Genomic DNA, 16632 nt, shown 5'->3' with positions numbered 1-16632 from the left:
AACTGTTAATACTAAAGCAAATACAATTGCTGCTAACCAACATCATCTTGTGTATTGTAATCTCAAAGATTTTTACATCACTGCTCAACATAAAATTATGTATCACAATAATATAATATTTTAAAAAGTACATGAATGTTGATTACATTAAAAAAAATAATGCATAAAGGTGAAGTACATAAAAAGACATAAAGATTAATGTGAACGAAGAGGTCTGTAACTGTCATCCAGATGTTGTTCCAAAGTGTTAAATCCTGAAAAATGCAAGGAAAATGATTAGTGTGTTTTAATTAAACACTGCATCCAGTTGCACAAATGGTTAGTACAAACACACCGTTATTCATACACTGAGTTCTCGTGAGGTATATTCATCATTACATAAAGCTATAATAATAAAGGCAGGGTCAGTGCTAAGTGGGAGCTAGACTGGGCAGAGGACACCCAGCGTTGTTAAACAAAACCATGGCAATGAACAGAATTCTTTCTTCATTTTGGCCAATAAACAGGACATTGTGGCTAACACAAGACAGCATCTTTGGCAACACTATCTGTTTTCATAGCAGCCGCTGGCTTAAACTGGTCACGTTAACGAGTGTGTCTAAACGACCGATTTTACCTTTAGTTTTTAAGCAATCAAAATAAAACAATACACCTTTACTAGGCTAGTTACAAATGAGACGATCAACAGCTGAATCGTATCTGAATTCTGGAACTGGACTCGCGCTGATGACGTAACGTAAGATAGGCACGCCCACAGCGGGTTATGATTGGTCGATCGACAGGCTCAAATCTGATTGGCTAAAGTGTACGAGTGACCCGCATGGGAGGAGTTTGCTGCCAGGAGAGTCTCAAAAACACACACGCAAGTCTAAAAAATACACACGTAAAAAAGCTATTCACACACTCACAGTCCGTGATACACTCGTGATTTTAAAACATTCAAAATTGTTGTACACAGTTGTAAATCTGTGAATTGTGTTTTGCAACTTGTGAAACGTATTTTATGAATTTATATTCTTATTTTTTGCACGTGAATTTTTTTTGTGAATATATATATTTTTTTCGTGCACGTGAATTGGGACACGCATGTGTGTATCGTGTATTGTGCGTGAATTATTAATGAGACTAATCTGCTTCCATAGTTGATCGTCTCATTTTGTTTTATACTGCATGCTTACTTAAAAATCGGTCGTTTAGACACACTCGTTAACGTGACCAGTGTAAGCCAGCTGCTGCTCAGAGTGTATTATGTTTTAATATTTATTGATTGTTATGTTTATTTAATAAAGAATCATTCACGTGGATACCATACCGCATAAAGATATTAAAATTATAAACTTAATGTAAAGCATAAAATACGTTTTTTACAGATGGGACATGTAAATAAATAGAAAATGAAAATTATCTATTTGGATATTTTTCAAGCAGTCTCTTGTGGTTTTGTTTTTTTGATTGAAAACAGGAAAGAGCTGTCAGAGCCAAACTTGTCTTGTGTCTCAAATCCTACGATGGCACGCATTCAGCTGATGACGATTTAATAACACACATTGTAAACCATGTACATTTCATTTAAGTTTGTTTACGCTGCAGCCTGCAGATATTATTTATTTCAGAATTGTGATGCTTATGATGTACAAGTAGCTGCTCCTATTTCAACCTCTGCCACAAATTATGAGGTGATGTGAATCTAGAAGTTTCATTTGGAACTGTAACTCTTTCAAAACAGTCATGCTGCAACTCATCCATTTTAACAGTTTCAACTGATTTAACTCATGCATTATTACTACATTTCTTTTAGAATGGTACCCTATGACTTTGTATTTGTTAAGGCATAAAGCTTTGTTATGCATTGTTAAATGTTCTGGTTGTATGTCAGAATTAAAACATTCAAAACAAGTCGGAACTTGAATGAAGTTTACTGAATAATCTTTGATGCATTCCTTTATATGATCAGTCTGTCTGACTGACCAGCAAATTCCAGAACTGTTAATACTAAAGCAAATACAATTGCTGCTAACCAACATCATCTTGTGTATTGTAATCTTAAAGATTTTTACATCACTGCTCAACATAAAATTATGTATCACAATAATATAATATTTTAAAAAGTACATGAATGTTGATTACATTAAAAAAATAATGCATAAAGGTGAAGTACATAAAAAGACATAAAGATTAATGTGAACGAAGAGGTCTGTAACTGTCATCCAGATGTTGTTCCAAAGTGTTAAATCCTGAAAAATGCAAGGAAAATGATTAGTGTGTTTTAATTAAACACTGCATCCAGTTGCACAAATGGTTAGTACAAACACACCGTTATTCATACACTGAGTTCTCGTGAGGTATATTCATCATTACATAAAGCTATAATAATAAAGGCAGGGTCAGTGCTAAGTGGGAGCTAGACTGGGCAGAGGACACCCAGCGTTGTTAAACAAAACCATGGCAATGAACAGAATTCTTTCTTCATTTTGGCCAATAAACAGGACATTGTGGCTAACACAAGACAGCATCTTTGGCAACACTATCTGTTTTCATAGCAGCCGCTGGCTTAAACTGGTCACGTTAACGAGTGTGTCTAAACGACCGATTTTACCTTTAGTTTTTAAGCAATCAAAATAAAACAATACACCTTTACTAGGCTAGTTACAAATGAGACGATCAACAGCTGAATCGTATCTGAATTCTGGAACTGGACTCGCGCTGATGACGTAACGTAAGATAGGCACGCCCACAGCGGGTTATGATTGGTCGATCGACAGGCTCAAATCTGATTGGCTAAAGTGTACGAGTGACCCGCATGGGAGGAGTTCGCTGCCAGGAGAGTCTCAAAAACACACACGCAAGTCTAAAAAATACACACGTAAAAAAGCTATTCACACACTCACAGTCCGTGATACACTCGTGATTTTAAAACATTCAAAATTGTTGTACACAGTTGTAAATCTGTGAATTGTGTTTTGCAACTTGTGAAACGTATTTTATGAATTTATATTCTTATTTTTTGCACGTGAATTTTTTTTGTGAATATATATATTTTTTTCGTGCACGTGAATTGGGACACGCATGTGTGTATCGTGTATTGTGCGTGAATTATTAATGAGACTAATCTGCTTCCATATGGGAACCACATGTTCATTTTCTCGTATTTGAGGCGTGGTTTACGAATGCTAGGAACGTTTATTGGGCGATACGAATGTCTATCAAATGCGCCTGTGCGTAGCTCATAGCCAATCGTTTCAAATTAAACCAGATGACGTATGTAGAGCGAACGCCAAAAGTTGCTCTTTTTTCAAAATAAACTTGCGTTCTAAACTAGTAAGAACACTATCGAAGGCTGCATCGAAAGATAACTTCGTGTCTGCTGCCATCCTGGATCCATAGTTATTAACAAACTGCTTTGGTGAGTCGCATAGAAGGCATCATTGTCTTGCTGCTCCCTCCCCCTTCTGTGATTGGTTCCCTATCTGAGGTGAAAATTTGGTCCATGGTTTCCAGCGTGAATAAAATCGCGCTGCGTGCAAGGCAGCATGGGGAAACCCAGGCTAGCATTTACTAATGCATTATTGAAATCTAAAATTGTTATTAACATAATAAAAATAAACTCATGTTAACAAAGACGAATAAATATTCTAATGAATGTATTGTTCATTGTTTGTTCATGTTGGTTAATACATTAACTAATGTTGACAAATGACACCTTATTATAAAGTGTTGCCACAAAAATATGACCTAATTTAATAGTTTAATACTAACTAGTGACAACTAGTGGGTAGTTGTGAGGAAACAAAGAATAGCATATGTTGATTGCAGGAGTAGCTCCTACAGATAATGTAGTGATGTAGAAGGGAAAGGATCAAGGCTACTCTTATCACTGAGATAAGAGAGATCTTGTTGCAGTAGTTAGACGTGACCTTGGTGGTGCAATAAAGGTTACCTTGATTCATTGTCCATTGCTAAATGCCTTCCAATAGCTGCATTAACTTTGCATACAGCAGAGCAATGACGAATACTCTGAATTAATCATTACAGTTTAATAAAAATTTGAATAGTCCAACACTATTGCACAAATGCTGCGTTAAAAATATGGACAAACCCAGCGAATGGTTTGTTTTGAGTTTAATAAAACTACCCAGAAGGTTAGGTTAAACATTATCCCAACCTGCTGGGTAGTTTTATTAAACTCAAGTATTGCTAAACAATATTTCATGCTTAAAATGAAGCCAAAATAGGTTGCAATTTAGCATTTATTAATAAGTTGAATAAATAATTTGTTAAATTGCTTATTAATAAATGTTCACCTTTTGATTACTGCTGATGCCTCTAGTAATTATGTGTCTGATTTTGATTTACAACCTATATTGGCTTCATTTTAAGCCAGCCATAAAGTAATTTTTAAACAGTTACGGTAGCCAACTGCTGGGTCAGAACAGTCGCTGGGTTTGTCCATATTTCATCTAAAATTTTAGAGCGATTTTCCCTGAATATTGAGTTTAACTACATTTTGGCAGATATTGAAGGTACGATATTAGCTTAATGTGAGTGATGTGAACTATTCAGAATGAGCTCTCCCATAACTTCACACACTGTTGAGATATTAAAATTGTTTCATTTGCATAATATTCACATTTAGTCAGGCCTTTATCCAAAGTAACTTTTAACTGATGAACACCACTAGCAATTTATTAAAAGCCAAACAATATTATCAGTATTACAATGCCAGTTTTAAGATCAAAAACTTCTGCAAAATAACTACACTTGAATATAATGCAAATACAAAATCACTCAACTGTGTAATAAGTTACGGGAGAGTTCATTCTGAATCATTTCCAAGAAATTCTAAAGTTACATTATAATAATTGATCTTATCATGGGTAAAGCAGGTCTAACATACTAAATAATTCAAAATGAACAACAAAAAGGCAATAAAAGTGGTGATCGTTTGTCCAACATGCACTCTTAAAAATAAAGGTGCTTTAAAGGATCTTCACAGCGATGCCATAGAAGAACCATTTTTGGTTCTACAAAGAACCATTTGGTGAAAGGTTTTTATAGAACCATCTCTTTCTTAACTTTTTATGTTTCTTATGTTATAATGTTAAAGGTTCTTTATGGAACCATTTAAACAAAAAAGGTTCTTCTATGGCATCGTGAAGCAACTTTATTTTTAAGCGTGTAGACAGGCAAAATCCAAACTGAAATGGTGGCATTTTCAAGTTGGAACAACGGGTAAAGCTATTACGTATCTTCTGTATATAAAGAAGTTGTGTGTCTTGATGTTTGAGCCCAGTTATATTTGAGTACACCATATTTCAAAACACTAAAACAGGTAATAACACAGTGCCTTATTTAGTAAGACTTCGCCTCCATTGCATGATATGTCACAATAGATGGAGGACCCTCAAGTGTGTGTATGTAATTTTTTCCAGCCCAAAGAGTGCTTCATCCTACTTTGCTAATAAATAGTAAAACAAGTAAACGGTGTAATGTTACCGGAATAAACCACTTAAGGGTCCAGGAAACAGTGTAGTTTGGCATCTGAATATAAGCACACAGTGACTTTGGAAATACTTTACAGTATTATAAAAAAGAATAATTTTTATATTTTTTAAACAATATATTGTCTAACACTTTGCAATATGGTCAGATTAAAGGAGAGGTTCACTTCCAGAACAAAAATTTTACAGTTAATTTACTCACCCCTTGTCATCCAAGATGTTCATCTCTTTCTTTCTTCATTTGTGAAGACTTTATGTCTTATGAGAAAACCTCATATAGTGGACTTCGATGATGCCCTGAGTTTGAACTTCAAAAATGCAGTTTAAATGCGGCTTCAACCAATCCTAAATGCAATTGTGAACAGTCCTAGCCAAGGAAGAAGGGTCTTATCTAGCGAAACAATCTTTTGTTTTTTATTACAATTTATATATTTTTTAACCTCTAACACTTGTCTTGCTCTGCCTGAACTGTGTTTCCAGTTCAAGACAGTTAGGGTATGTCGAAAATCTCCTATTTCATTTTCTCCCTCAACTTCAAAACCGTCCTTCATCGCTGTTTTACCTTTTTTGTAAAGGATGTTTGATCTTTGCTTGTTCACTCTGTACTTCTGCAGTAATGTAGGATGATTTTGAAATGATTTTCAAAGTTGAGGGAGAAAAAAAATATTTTTTTGACATACCCTAACTGTCTTGAACCGGAAAAAAATGAGTTCAGGCAGAGCAAGACAAGACTAACGTTTGATGTTAAAAAGTATATAAATTGTAATTTAAAAAAAAAGATAGTTTTGCGAGATAAGATCATTCTTTCTTGGCTGGGATCATTTACAACCGCATTTGGGATTGTTTGAAGCTGCATTTAAACTGCATTTTGGAAGTTTAAACTTGGGGCACCATAGAAGTGCACTACACTCTCAAAAATAAAGGTACTTTAAAAGGTTCTTCACAGCGATGCCATAGAAGAATCATTTTTGGTTCCATGAAGAACCATTCAGTCAAAGGTTCTTTAAAGAACCATCTATTTCTTACCTTTTTATAATCTGAAGAACCTTCTTTCACCACAAAGAACCTTTTGTGAAACACAAAGGTTCTTCAGATGTTTAAGGTTCTTTATGGAATCATTTAGACAAAAAGGTTCTTCTATGGCATCATGAAGCACCTTAATTTTTTAAGAGAGCACATGGAGAAAAATCCTGAAATGTTTTAATTGATCAAAAAAAATTGCCTTCACTCATTTTCATTAAGTTACAACAAAAACTGCTTGATTTGAGAGTAACTTCTGTGTGAGCAGTGCATCTTGCACTATTGAGAAAAGACAATCATCCGCTTTTTTTAATCACTAAATTTAGCCACTATCACTACTAAAATTTCACTAATGTGACTGTACCTTCAGCATGTCTGTGATATTCTTTACATCTTTTCTCAGTCTATTAGTTTAGTCAATAGTCATTGCTTGGCTTGGTTTATGCAATCTCCCTGCCCAGTTTGCTGGAGAAACACTGCTCACCGTTCCGCCCTAGGCTCTATAAATGCATGTCTGTCATTGACTGAGAGTGAGATTGCCCTTGAATTTCTTTTATGACCAATGCCTGCTCGTGATCTCATCTCAGTCCATGTACTGATGTGCTCTGATTGCCCAGCTTTGATCTCTGCCCGCCTCACCACCAGTGTCGGGAGTAATGCATTACAAGTAATACATGTTATGTAATCAGATTACTTTTCAAGTAACTAGTAATGCATTGCTTTTAAATTTACAACAAAATATTTTTGAGATTACTTTTTCAAATACGTGTTGTTTTCCCTTTGTATTCACTGACACGTCTCCTGTCCCTGTGTTGAGAGAAATTGGGAGTGAGGTGCAGAGACACATGCACTTCCCTTACCTTGAGGCATTAGTTTCTCTTTTAGTGTGAAAGGGCCTTTACACTATCTAAGAATATAACTTTGGGGTTTTCTCAGTAATTCCAGTCCAGGTAACCAAAGTAATTCAAAAGTAACATAATGTATTCCATTCCATAAAGAGCAACTAAACAATGAATTTACAGGTGCTGGCCAACTGAAAAGTATGAGCATGTACAGCACTCAATACTTAGTTGGGGCTCCTTTTGCCTGAATCACTGCAGCAATGCGGTGTGGCATGGAGTCGATCAGTCTGTGGCACTGCTCAGGTGTTATGAGAGCCCAGCTCTGATAGTGGTCTTCAACTCTTCTGCATTGTTGGGTCTGGCATATCGCATCTTCCTCTTCACACTACCCCATTGATTTTCTATGGGGTTAAGGTCAGGCGAGTTTGCTGGCCAATTAAGAACAGGGATACCATGGTCCTTAAACCAGGTACTGGTAGCTTTGGCACTGTGTGCAGGTGCCAAGTCCTGTTGGAAAATGAAATCTGCATCTCCATAAAGTTGATCAGCAGCAGGAAGCATGAAGTGCTCTAAAACATCCTGGTATACAGCTGCGTTGACCTTGGACCTCAGAAAACACAGTGGACCAACACCAGCAGATGACATGGCACCCCAAACCATCACTGACTCTGGAAATTTTACACTGGACCTCAAGCAACGTGGATTCTGTGCCTCTCCTCTCTTCCTCCAGACTCTGGGACCTTGATTTCCAAAGGAAATGCAAAATTTACTTTCATCAGAGAACATAACTTTGGACCACTCAGCAGCAGTCCAGGCCTTTCTGTCTTAAGCCCAGGCGAGACGTTTCTGACGCTGCCTATTGTTCAAGAGTGGCTTGACAAAAGGATTGCGACAGCTGAAACCCATGTCTTGCATACGTCTGTGCGTAGTGGTTCTTGAAGCACTGACTCCAGCTTCAGTCCACTCTTTGTGAATCTCCTCCACATTTTTGAATGGGTTTTGTTTCACAATTCTCTCCAGGGTGCGGTTATCCCTATTGCTTGTACACTTTTTTCCTACCACATCAGAGACCATTTAAAGGCCTTTGCAGGTGTTTTGAGTTAATTGGTTAATTGGCTGATTAGGGTGTGGCACCAGGTGTCTTCAATACTGAACCTTTTCACAATATTTTAATTTTCTGAGATACTGAATTGGGGTTCCCTTCCGGGAACTCTACACTGCGTCCTGAAACGCTGTGGGGAACGCCATTGGCGGGCCGCACTCTGAGTCATGTCCAACGTCCAATGAGAAACGGGAGTGACGTCACAGGCGCGGTGACGTCATCGACCAGGAAGTATAAAAGCACGTGCGTTTGAAGCTGGCGTCAGCTTTTGTCATTCAGCGAGAGCGCTCTGTGTTATTGTCTGTCTGATCCGCATTCTGCTGTTTTTCAGTGCCAATTGCACTACTTTTATTTGAGCAGAAATGCCAGGGGGAAAACGTTCTTTTAAGAACGAACGTTCTTTTCAGAACGAGAGATCGATGGCGGTTCAGCAGCCACATAGACGGTGTGTCCCTCCCTGCCAACGCTTCATTGTTGGTGGGGATACACACGATCTATGTGTGGTCTGCTTGGGAGCGGAGCACGCTAGGTCAGCCCTTGAGGGGGCTGGCTGCCCGCAGTGCGAGCGGATGCCGCTGCGGTTGCTCCGTTCCCGGAAAGCCCTCTTTGAGGAGGGGGCTTTCATTAGCGTTCCCCGCGGGTCTGGCCCCGCTTCCGTCGAGGCGGAGCGGCAGCTGCACTCGTGGGGTTCGCAGCTAGATCTGCTGGAGGGAGTTGAGACGGGTGATCCCCTATCTCTCTCCTCACCCAGCGGATCGTATGACCTCCTCTTGGATGAGGAAGCCCGCACTGCGGTTCCTTCCCTCCGAGAGGAGGAGTCGGCGCTTCTCCTGTCTTCCTCCGAGGAGGTTGACATAGAGAGCGTCGATCTCCCACAACCGCCCCCCCGATCACCCCAGTATGAGGAGCTGGTGGAGGTGCTGACGAGCGCGGTGGCCAAACTCAATATCAGCTGGTCACCCGCTCCAGATCCAGAGCCCCAGGCGAGCAGGCTAGATGAGCGCTTCCTGCGGGCTAAATCAGCACCTCCCAAACGGAGCCTTCCCTTTTTCCCCGACCTCCATAAAGAGATCGCGAGGTCGTGGGACAGACCGTATTCCTCCCGTCTCTACTCCCCCGCCTCAGATTACTACGGTAATGTGGGGGGGATGGAGGAATACGGCTACAGGGCGATGCCTCAGGTCGAGCAGACACTAGCGAGCTATCTGTCTCCCGGCCTGGCATCGTCCCTGAAGGCTCCGTCCTTGCCCACCAAGCCATTAAAAGTAACATCAGGCTTGATGGGCAAGGCTTATGCGGCAGCAGGTCAGGCTGGTGCATGTTTACACACCATGTCTGTGCTCCAGGCGTACCAAGCCGACCTGCTGAAGGAGCTTAGTGATGGCGAGGAGGTGAGCGTGTCAGAGATGCGCAGGACCGCTGATCTGGCGCTTCGGGCCACCAAGGAGACCGCTCGCGCTGTTGGGCGGTCTATGGCAGCCTTGGTGGCCGCGGAAAGGCATCTCTGGCTGACCCTGTCCGACATGAAAGAGAAGGACAGGGTCACGCTCCTGGACGCCCCCCTGCACCCCTCTGGCCTCTTCGGTGATTCTGTTGACACAGTTGTCAACAGGCACCAGGAGGCCCGTAGGCAGGCAGCGGCGTTCCAGCGCTACCTCCCTCGCCGCACTTTCTCCTCTGGGGCTGCTGTACGGGAACAGCCCCAGCCGCACTCCAGCTCCTCACACAGGGAGACCCAGAAAAGGAGCGTTGCTACCCGTGCCCCTCCGGCGCGGCCTAGAGGGCGGGCTCAGCAACGCTCCAAGCCGGGGTCCTCAAAGACTAGGCCCGACCTGAGGGTCGTCCTACAGTCTAAGAGGGCCTCGGCTAAACGGCCCTGATGGTCGTGGCCCAGGGCCAATGAGGGCAGCCCCTCTCGAAGATTCAGGTGCCTCACCGCCTCTGAGGAGTACGGTGACCACCTCTCTTCGGGGCCCTCAGGAGATTCGTCAGCTAACCCTGCCGGTGTTACAGGGCGCGGCAGTCTCCCGCGAACATCATTCTCTGGTCCTTCCGCCCGGAAACGTAGCGGAACCAGAAAGTTCGCCACCCCCACGGGGGTCTCGAGAACGCTCACTTCAGGTGCATCCTGCCAGTTCGCTGCTACAGGTCACCAAGTTAGCTCCTCTTATAAATCCAGAGACCTGTCTCGAGAGGCTGGTTCCCTTAGTAGAATTTCTGGCAGCGTGGAAACTACTGCCAAATATTTCTATGTGGGTCCTGCGTACTGTAGAGAAAGGTTATTCCATTCAATTCGGCGCCAGGCCGCCACCTTTCAGCGGGGTATTTCCTACTCTGGTAGGCCCCGAGCAGGCTCTGGTATTAGAACAGGAAGTGAATACTCTCCTGAGGAAGGAGGCCATCGAGGTGGTCCCTCCTCAATGCAGAGAAGCCGGGTTCTACAGCCGGTACTTCATTGTTCCCAAGAAGGATGGGGGCCTGCGGCCCATTTTAGATCTCAGACAGCTAAACCTCTCAGTAAGAAAACTGAAGTTCAAAATGTTGACTGTCAAACAGGTCGTGTCCCAAATCAGGTCCGAGGACTGGTTTGTCACGATAGATCTGAAAGACGCATACTTTCACGTCTCCATCCTTCCTCAACACCGGAAGTTTCTCAGGTTCGCTTTCAGGGGCAAAGCTTACCAATACAGAGTTCTTCCGTTCGGCCTAGCGCTCTCTCCCCGAACTTTCACGAAGTGTGTGGATGCTGCTCTGGCTCCATTGCGACTCCAGGGCATCCGCATACTCAACTACATAGACGACTGGCTCATTTTGACCAGTTCAGAACGGTTAGCAGCTCAACATCGAGATGTTGTTCTTGCTCACATGAGAAAGTTGGGATTGAGACTCAACGCCAAGAAAAGTGTGCTATCTCCACTACAGAGAACCACTTATCTAGGTGTAATTTGGGATTCGACCACGATGCAGGCACGATTGTCACCTGCTCGGATAGAGTCGATCCTTACTGCAGTAAATGCGGTCAAGCTAGGCCTGCTACTCACTGTCAAACAGTTCCAAGTACTGTTAGGTCTTATGGCAGCTGCATCCAACGTGATACCTCTTGGACTGCTGTACATGAGACCACTGCAGTGGTGGCTCAAAGCCAAGGGGTTTTCCCCGAGGGGGAACCCATTCCGCAAGATCAAGGTCACGCGGCGCTGCCTACGTGCCTTGGTCATGTGGAAGAAGCCCTGGTTCCTACTACAAGGTCCAGTGCTGGGAGCTCCTTGCCGCCGCGTCACGCTAGCGACAGATGCATCCCTCACCGGGTGGGGAGCGGTCATGAGTGGCCGCTCCGCCCAAGGCCTATGGAACAACCAGCATCACTCCTGGCACATAAATTGCCTAGAAATGTTGGCAGTGTTCCTGGCTCTGAAGCATTTCCTTCCAGACCTGAGAAACCGTCACGTGCTGGTCCGCACGGACAACACGGCGGTGGTCTACTATATAAACCACCAGGGAGGTCTGCGTTCACGCCCCTTATACAAGCTGGCGTACCAGATCATCCTGTGGTCACAAGGGAAGCTTCTCTCATTGAGAGCAGTTCACATTCCTGGACGTCTCAATGTGGGAGCAGACGTCCTGTCGAGGCAGGGGCTGAGGCCCGGGGAATGGATGCTTCACCCTCAGGTGGTGAAGCAGATATGGAGAGTCTTTGGTCAAGCCCAAGTGGACCTCTTTGCGACTCAGGAGACATCGCAATGTCCCCTTTGGTACTCTCTAGTTCCTCCAGCTCCTCTCGGACTGGATGCCATGGTACAGACGTGGCCGAGGCTTCGTCTGTATGCTTTTCCCCCGATCGCTCTGCTCCCGGGAGTTCTGGAAAGAGTGCGCCGGTACGGAGTACGGCTGCTGCTAGTAGCCCCGTACTGGCCGGCCCGAGTATGGTTCTCGGATATAATCGCCCTCCTCGACGGCTCTCCGTGGGAGATTCCCGTCAGGAGCGACCTTCTTTCTCAGGCTGGGGGCGCAATACGCCACCCCCACCCAGAGAAATGGAAGTTATGGGTGTGGCCCCTGAGGGGGCACAGCTCATAGAAGCTGGTCTCTCAACCGAGGTTGCTGAGACCATCCTTCAATCCAGAGCTCCCTCTACGAGGAAACTTTATGGCCTAAAGTGGAACCTGTTTGCGTCCTGGTGTCACGAACGCCACTCAAACCCAGTCCACTGCCCAATTGGTACAGTGCTGGAGTTCCTGCAAACTCGTTTGTCCGCTGGGTTAGCTCACTCCACCCTGAAGGTGTACGTGGCGGCTATATCGGCTTACCACGCCCCTCAGGGCGGCCTTTCAGTGGGCAGAAACCCCCTGGTCTCACGTTTCCTCCGCGGTGCACTCAGGCTGAGGCCTCGTGCAAGACCGAGAGTCCCTACATGGGACCTGGCTGTGGTATTAGAAGCGCTGTGTAAGCCTCCCTTCGAGCCTCTGGAGGAGGCCTCCGATCGGATGCTTACCCTAAAAACAGCACTGCTGTTGGCGCTGACATCTCTTAAGAGAGTTGGGGACCTGCAGGCCCTTTCAGTGGCCCCTTCCTATATTGACTTTGCCCCAGGGTTGGCCAAAGCATTCCTCTACCCAAGAGCTGGGTACACACCCAAGGTCCCCTCAGTAACACCACAGCCAATAACGCTGCTAGCGTTTTATCCTCCTCCATTCGTGGAGCACGACCAGAGGAAGTATAACTTAATGTGTCCAGTAAGAGCACTAGACACTTATGTCCACAGAGCTGCCCTGTGGCGTAAATCAGAGCAATTGTTTGTCTGTTACGGCCCCCCTAAGAGGGGGTGCCCGGCTTCCAAGCCTACTATCAGTAAATGGATCGTTGATGCCATCTCTACTGCATACGAGTCCTCTGGTCTCCCATCACCGATGGGAGTCAAGGCTCACTCAACTCGAGGCGTCGCAGCCTCCAAAGCTCTGATGGCAGGTGTCCCAATCAAGGACATCTGCAGTGCGGCGGGTTGGTCCTCACCTCTTACGTTCGTCAGATTCTACGAACTAGACCTCAGAGCCACTCCGGGCTCAGTCATCCTTCAGCCCTAGCACTAAGGCTAGGCCCAAGAGGTCAAAAGGCGCTTTCCTTTGAGTAAGGAAAGGAGTTTTTACCCCTTTTTGGTTCTGGCAAGTTCCCCAGACAAAGGCGTATGACTCCCCTCTACAGCCTCGTGTGCCCGAGGGCCGAGGCTTGTATTCCTCGTGTCTGGTGGTCGATCACAGACAGAGATGAGTTCCAGTGTCCTGGCAGGATCACCAGGCACTCCCTATGTCCCTCTTGTACTGGCTATACGCAGACAACGGACTACCATTTCTCCTCGTGTGCCTGAGGGCCGAGGAGCATCTTCTCCCTCTGCACTGGTCATGTGACAGGCAGCGGTCGAGAACCTTAGCCTCGTGTGCCTGAGGGCCGAGGCCTTTATCCCTCTCGTCTGGTGATGGATCACAGACAGAGATGAATTCCAGTGCCCTGGCAAGGTCACCAGGCACTTCTTGCGTCCCTCTTGTACTGGCTGTAATGCAGACAAAGGACCACTATCTTTCCTCGCGTGCCCAAGGGCCGAGGAATCCTTTTCTCCCCCTGCGCTGGTCTGCTGACAGGCAGCGGTTGAGATCCCTAGCCTCGTGTGCCTGAGGGCCGAGGCCTATTCTATCCCTCGTGTCTGGTGGCTGATCACAGACAGAGATGAATTCCAGTGCCCTGGCAAGGTCACCAGGCACTTCTTGCGTCCCTCTTGTACTGGCTGTAACGCAGACAATGGATCGCCACTTCTCCTCGAGTGCCCGAGGGCCGAGGAGCATTTCTCCCCCTGCACTGGTCGTGTGACAGGCAGCGGTCGAGAACCCTATCCTCGTGTGCCTGAGGGCCGAGGTCTCTTATCCCTCTTGTCTGGTGGTGGATCACAGACAGAGATGAATTCCAGTGCCCTGGCAAGATCACCAGGCACTTCTCGTGTCCCTCTTGTACTGGCTGTAATGCAGACAAAGGACCACCATCTCTCCTCGTGCGCCCGAGGGCCGAGGAACTTTTTCTCCCCCTGCACTGGTCTGAGGACAGGCAGCGGTTGAGAATCCTAGCCTCGCGTGCCTAAGGCCGAGGCCTACTCTATCCCTCTTGTCTGGTGGCTGATCACAGACAGAGATGAATTCCAGTGCCCTGGCAAGATCACCAGGCACTTCTCGTGTCCCTCTTGTACTGGCTGCAACGCAGACAAAGGACCACATCTCTCCTCGTGTGCCTGAGGGCCGAGGCTCATTATCCCTCTTGTCTGGTGATGGGTCACAGACAGAGGTGGATTACCACTCGCGTCCTGGCAAGATCACCAGGCGGAGTTACTACAGTGTCTCATCAGGTAAGTATTGCTAGACACTGTCCCTTCTCGGTCTTGCGAGACCAGACGAAGGATGACATGACCTCGTGGGCTCGAGGGCCGAGGTCTCTTTCCCTCTGATCTGGTGGGCTCCACAGTCAGAGATGTATTACCACCCATGTCCTGGCAGGATCCCCAGGCTGAGGTTTGTAATGTACTAACGCTGTCTTTTTTTCCCCCCTTGTTCTAGCAGACACTAGGCAGGGTGCGGAAATTATGGGGACGTTGATACCTCGTTCCCCACAGCGTTTCAGGACGCAGTGTAGAGTTCCCGGAAGGGAACGTCTCAGGTTACGTATGTAACCCTGGTTCCCTGAGGGAACGAGACACTGCGTCTCGGACCATAATTCCCGCATCCCTGCTGCGCTCGCTTCATGCCTATGAGCTGACGCCAGCTTCAAACGCACGTGCTTTTATACTTCCTGGTCGATGACGTCACCGCGCCTGTGACGTCACTCCCGTTTCTCATTGGACGTTGGACATGACTCAGAGTGCGGCCCGCCAATGGCGTTCCCCACAGCGTTTCAGGACGCAGTGTCTCGTTCCCTCAGGGAACCAGGGTTACATACGTAACCTGAGACGTTTTCATTAGACTTGAAATATATCAGTCTGTGTGGAATGAATGTATACATTATACAGGTTTCACTTCTTGAATGGAATTAGTGAAATACATCAACTTTTTGAAGATATTCTAATATGACCAGCACCTGTAGTTACTTTTTTGTGGAGTAATGTAATTCTGTAATGCATTAATTTTAAACAGATAGTTCACCCAAAAAATGAAAATTCTGTCATGAATTACTCACTCTCAAGTCATTCCAAACCTTTAAGAACTTCAAACATAGGGCTGGAGTGGGACTCATTTTCAGCCCTGGAGTTTCATGCTTTAGACCGTCCCACTTTAATTCACCACTGACTATAGCTACCATAATGTAATTAAAACCTCAGTATATATGTCTGCAATAGTGCACTGTTTCATTGTAATTAGGGCACCTATTACCTTCGTCACCATGCCCTGACAGTACTCAAAAAGTTTGGTGGCAGCGCCACCTTGTGGTCAAAAGTTATAAGGAAATTAAGAAAAATGCTAATAACTTATGTGAAAAATGGTTTATTGTAATGAAATTGATCACAAAATATTCCTTGGGTCGGGCCGAGAACATTGATACCAATAATGCCAAAATTGGCCTAACTTTCCTTTTCGCCATTTTGATTAATGTAGAAACCCTACTTTTTCGAACTCCTCCTAGACCGTTAGTCGGATTTTCACCAAATTTGACTCGGATCATCTTCAGACCATGCTGACAAAAAGTTAAGGATTTCATGTCGATATTCGAAACCGTTTTCATTTAACACATCAACGAATGTTGTATGGGGCATTGCCACCTCAAACTATTACACCACATTAATTTGGTAACAGCGCCACCTATTGGTCAAGAGTAATAAACCATTCATATCAATTATAAAATGTCCAAAAATGCTAATAACTGTAGATAGCATTAGCCTATTGTAATGAGATTAGTCTCAAAATATTCCTTGGGTCATGCCGACAACATAGATACCAATTATGCCAGAGTTGGTCAAACTTCCTGTCCGCCATTTTGATTTATGTTGAAAACCTACTTTTTCGAACTCATCCTAGACCGTTTGTCTGATTTTCACCAAAATCGAGTCAGATCATCTTCAGACTATGCTGACAAAAAGTTATGGATTTCATATTGATAGATGAAACCGTTTTCGTACAGCGCCTCTACAAATTTTAGGCTT

The sequence above is a fragment of the Garra rufa genome, chromosome 10, assembly GCF_049309525.1.
Source record: "Garra rufa chromosome 10, GarRuf1.0, whole genome shotgun sequence".
Classification (NCBI taxonomy): Eukaryota; Metazoa; Chordata; class Actinopteri; order Cypriniformes; family Cyprinidae; genus Garra; species Garra rufa.
Note: the sequence above shows the minus strand (reverse complement) of the source record.